At 44.3% G+C, this 5,751-nt stretch overlaps 1 pseudogene; it reads right to left on the bottom strand.

The window, feature by feature from the left end:
• Positions 1-1,668: 1,668 nt before the first annotated feature.
• Positions 1,669-1,786, bottom strand: LOC124620590 (annotated as a pseudogene).
• Between the last annotated feature and the right edge of the window lie 3,965 nt (positions 1,787-5,751).

Below are 5,751 nucleotides of genomic sequence, written 5' to 3'. Positions count from 1 at the left end.
GTAATGCATCCGATTCCTGATAGTGCCGATTGGATCAGGCAATAATCCTGCAACAATCTGAGACTCCTGAACGTAGTGGAATTCGAACGTGCAATATCGCAGGTTTCTATCTCTTCGAAATCACAGTGGTTTACCGCAGTGGGAGAGCTCCATCTAAGTAAACTGGAGGACAGCGAGCGCTGACCTCGGATTAGTCCTCAATGGTCGGCCACCCGCACGCATTTTCCCGTATCTCGCAGGTGCAGCAATGAATGCTGGAGCTCTATGCAGCACACGGTGCTGGAGCCGTACAGGGAGGGGAGATTACCGCGAAAGCCCGGCTTACTTTTACAATCCTCAACGTCCAGCAAGCTATGCGTTTGCTGTCTGTGAAGGACTGCAGGCATTTAGGAAGTACTGCGAACCGTACGCTGTGGAGGCGTCCAGGTCACTGCGGCGTCTGGGCTATAGACAATGGCCACCATTGAAATACTGTTTCCGTTCGTTCTCAAAAATACAGGGCACTTGAAAAGGATTCATCCCACTTGTAAATATCACATCTTCTACATGAGTGAAGATATAAACTGGATTTAGATTTTAATTTACGCGGCAAACAATCGGTTATATTGACGCTACCTGCAAGATGACGTTTCACGTGGTTGCCGGCGAGTGTTCCCCTACTGCAGTTGCTCGTTCATCATCCAGCCAGTAAACCACCGTTTCGTGAAAGAATCAACCTGCCTTGCATAAAAGAGCTTCAAGCGTCTGATTATTTTACATTTGAGATAATATGTTAAACATCTGACGTCAAATATGTGATCGAGAAAACGTTTAGAAGGTGTTCCCCCACTGCCGTTGCTCATTTATCACCCACCAGTAAACCACCGTTTCGTGAAAGAATCAACTTCCCATGTATAAAAATGTCTGATTATTTTACAATTTAGATAATATGTTAAATATCTGACGTCAAGTATGTGATCGAGAAAACGTTTAGAAACCGTTTCAAATTATGTTTAATGTTAAATACCATTCAACAGCCAAGAGCTCATAAATATTTTATTTCCTTACGACAACCGGTTTCAACAGACTATTCTGTCATCTTCAGGTCTTAAAATCTTTTGTCGTAAAACATGTTCATTGTACGCTGACCTCACGCACAAGAGATCGAGTGGATAAAAATAGCACATTATAAAAGGTTTTTCATCGTCAAAATATTTAAAAATATAAAGCACCTTGTGCAACAGGCTATTTCCATGTACATATTTTTCACAGCTTCTTGTTGCGTCATACAAACACTGGAACACAATAGCACAGCATATGTACCTTGTTTGTATGATGTAACAAGCAACTGAGAGCAATATTATTATGGGCATAGCCTGTTGCACAAGATGTTTTATGTTTTTTTTTTATGTTGAAGCGATTGCAAACCTTTTTTAATGTGCTGTTTCTATCCACCCGACATGATGTGCATGAAAAAAAACTCCGTCCGAACAGGCCTTGGAAGGCCCAAATGTACTGACCGGTCGCCGTGTCATCCTCCCCCCACAGGCGTCACTGGGTACGGATGTGGAGGGGCGTGTGGTCAGCACACCGCTCTCCCGGCCGTATGTCAGTTTACGAGACTGCAGCCGCTACTTCTCAATCAAGTGGCTCCTCAATTTGCCTCGCAAGTGATGAGCGCACCACGCTTGCCAACAGCGCTCGGCAGAGCGGACGGTCACCCATCCAAGTGCTAGCCCAGCCCGACAGCGCTTAACTTCGGTGATCAGACGGGAACTGGTGTTACCACTGCGGCAAGGTCGTTGGCTGTTGTGCATGAGGTCAGCGTGAAATGATCACATACAACAAAACATTTTAAGACCTGAGAATGACATCATAGTCTATTGAAACCAGTTGTCTTACATTAAAGAAATACTTAATGCGATCTTGGCTGCTGAATAGTTTCTAACAAGTAAACAAATCGCCCTTCATTTCTCGCAAAATGAGAAAATTCAATCGGAAGCAGAAAGTGCGATTGGGTCCTCTCTCACCTTTCTGTCGCGGTGCCGGGATGGAGACGCTATACTGAAGTTCTTGAAATGTAAGCGCCTATTAACCATCGCCCCTGCGACAGAATAGAACGAGCTTTCCTTCGTGAGCAAATTCAAACAACTCGGAGAGACTTGGCAAGAACAGATGAAGAATTTTTGGACGTTTTCTATCAACTTCAACAGAATGCATCGAGAAGACTGGTACGAGACCGACAACATCACTCACAGGAGCATACCAAACGAACACAAGCGCTGCACTGAGCGACAGAAGAAAAAGTTTCCAAGATGCCGGAAGCAAGCTGACAAGGCTCTGCCCGACATGTCACGCACAGTGTTCAACCTCACTGAACGACAATTGGCGGAAGAGGAAGTGACTGTTCTTCGAAACGGAGGGAATTTCGACATCATCCCGAGAACTACACCTATGGAGAACATCATTACTAATACCGAAGTTTCCACTCGGACCCTTCCTTGTGAACGAGCGAAGGAAATACGCACTGAAATAGCCAGGACACTGCGCCGAGCAAAACTATCAGCTTGCGTCCTGAAAAAAGAAGAGGTACAAGCTATTAAGAATCCTAACGCCGATAAGAGTATATTGGTACTGCCTGCCGATAACTATAGAAATACACGAATACGAGAACAGCTTCAGCGAGAAAGCAGAAAGCCTCAAGGTAAACGGATCCTGACTTCCGGCGCTGTAGCGAACGACCATCACAGGTAGCAAGAGGAGAACCGCACAGAAAATGACCGCGGTGAAATCCTTGCATGTTGGCGCGCCAGGTACATAAAGCCTGCGGGCGTGAGCTCGGTTGTAGTCCACCACCAGCAGTAGAGGGTGAAGCTTCGACAATGCCAGCCACTCGTGCTGCCGAAACGTCAGAAAAATCATCAGACAGACGTCGGCCGAAGAACCCGGGATAGAAGCCAACAGGCAGTTTGTCAGTTTAATGTTTGTTGGAAGTCGCCAAGCGATCTCATTATGAAACACTGGGTCACTATAGTCTCGGTAAAGTGCTAGTTTTTCACTCATGTTTGTGACGCCATATCTGCTGACCAATGTGCCACAAAATGGTTCAAATGGCTCTGAGCACTATGGGACTTAACAGCTGAGGTCATCAGTCCCCTAGAACTTAGAACTACTTAAACCTAACTAACCTAAGGACATCACACACATCCATGCCCGAGGCAGGATTCGAACCTGCGACCGTAGCGGTCGCGCAGTTCCAGATGAAGCGCCTAGAACCGCTCGGCCACTCCTGCCGGCAAATGTGGCACACAACGCTATAACTTTCCAGTTGCATTGAGTGGTATACGTGGATACTGTAAGCAACATGTGTATCTAATAGCTTAACTGGTAAAGAAGTAATAAATTAAAATTTCATGCCTGATGTTCATATCTCCCCTCCCCGCCCCTCCCCCCCCCCCCCCCCCCCACCAAGATGAAAAGAAAAAAAAATTATTGCTTTTACATTTTTCACGATCTTGGAGTAAAATTTCACTATTAGATATGTTTTACTGTATTACATATTTATTACGAGCTCTATTTCCAACGTATTTTGCGGACAGCATCCACGTGTACTACTCAAAGAGATTGCAAATTTACATCATTGCCCGACGTGACCACGAACCGGGTTTGTCGGTTACTAAATTGCGGTAACGCTGCATGAAAAGGGGTTTTCTGTTCTCCATTTAAAATGATGCAGTTCAGTTAAACCGGTGCGGTGATTTTCGCCCAGAGCACGGACTACACGGCCTACAGCTCGAAGCATTCGACGATGGAACCAGCAGTTTCAAAACAGTGGTCGTTCTTGTAAGGACAATGCACAGGTCACCCTTTGTGTTCACTGAAGACGTGGACCGCATTCAACAGCGGTTTTTTTTTTTTTTTTTTTTTTTTTTTTTTTTTTTTTTTTTTTTTTTTGCACGTACAACACAAAAGTCTACTCGTCGTCCCGGCCGAGATATTCACATATCTCATGTTTACAGATCTCTAGCATGGCGGAGGTGAAGTGGGTTGTCAACTTCATCTATAATTAAAGAAATGGTTTGAATTCCATCGTAAGTTGTATTAGGAAGCCTCCTTTATTTACTGATGGTGTCTAGTTTCCAACTTGTTTACATTTACAAACCATCAAATGGGAAAAAATTACAGCAGATGTTGCAACCGTAATACCAGTACAGTGTGAGTGAGACAATAATTCATTTTGCAATAGGTTACATACCATCTCCGTAAGTGACTGAACACAGCTATGTACGAGGTGCGACAATAAAGTAATGAAACTGATTTTCTTCGCAAGATGTGGCAACCCTGCACGCTTGCGTAGGCACAATATCTTTGACCTTGGCCTATAAGCTGCTTCTAGTCCAAGCAGCACATCGATGCAATTGCTCAGTCGTGAGATGTACTGTAATAAGTTAACACATGTTTGTGTCTCTCGTCACGGAAACGGAACTGCATAATATTGAACAACAGTGTGGCATTTCTTTTTGCATGAAATTGGGTGAAAACGGGAGGACAACTTACAGTAAGGTTCAAATGGCTCTAAACTCTATGGGACTTAACATCTGAGGTCATCAGTCCCCTAGACTTAGAAACTACTTAAACCTAATTAATCTAAGGACATCACACACATCCATGCCGGAGGCAGGATTCGAACCTATGACCGTAGCAGCAGCGCGGTTCCGAACTGAAGCGCCTAGAACCGCTCGGCCACAGCGGCCGGCAACTTACGGTAAGCTTCAGAAGGCTTTTGGAGAGATGTCAAGAGCTCAAGTTTTTCGCTGGCATAAAATGTTTATTGAAGGCAGAACGAATGTTGAAGATGAAGACCGCAGTGGACGACCATAAACCTCACGGACGGATGTCAACTTGGCCAAGGTGCGTGAACTCGTACGATCTGACAGAAGGTTATCCGTGAAAATGATTGGAGAAGAACTCAACATCAATCGAGAAAAGGTTCGTCTGGTATGAGAAAGATTTGTGCAAAAATGGTCCCCAAAAATCTCACACCACAACAGCGAGAAACACGGGAAAATGTGGCAGCCGATCTGTTAGAGCAAACGGAAATCAATCCAGAGCTGTTGAGCCCTGTTATCACTGGTGATGAAAGTTGGTTCTTTCAGTACGATCCAGAGACAAAACACCAAAGTTCGCAATGGCGTTCAAAGGGATCACCCAGACCAAAAAAAGCTCGCATATCAAAGTCAGAAGTGAAATGCGTTCTTGTGTGCTTCTTTGATTCCAAGGGAATTGTTCATAAAGAGTGGGTGCCTCCTGGACAAACAGTTAACCAATATTACTACAAAGAAATTTTAGAAAGACTTCGTAAAAGAGTTCTTCGTGCCCGTGTCAACATTGCTGATAATTGGATTCTGCATCACGATAATGCGCCATCCCATGTTGCTCCATCAGTACAGCAATTTTTAACCTCAAAACAAATTTCAGTACTACCACAGCCACCTTAATCACCAGATACCGCTCCGTGCGACTTTTTTCTATTTCCAAGAGTCAAAACGGCGGTCAAGGGGAACCATTTTCAAACAACACAAGATGTCCAAAAAGCTGTGACGTGGGTCTTGGAGGATATTACAGAAGATGAGTTCCAGAAATGTTACCATCAATGGCAGAAGAACGGGAAAAAGTGTTTGCAATCAGAAGGGAACTACTTTGAAGGAGACAACACTGAACTTGACTAAAACGGTAAGCAACATTTTTTTTTTCACATCAGTCTCATTACTT

This window comes from Schistocerca americana, chromosome 6 (assembly GCF_021461395.2).
Source record: "Schistocerca americana isolate TAMUIC-IGC-003095 chromosome 6, iqSchAmer2.1, whole genome shotgun sequence".
NCBI classification, from domain to species: domain Eukaryota; kingdom Metazoa; phylum Arthropoda; class Insecta; order Orthoptera; family Acrididae; genus Schistocerca; species Schistocerca americana.
Note: the sequence above shows the minus strand (reverse complement) of the source record. Positions and strands in the feature narration are given on the sequence as shown.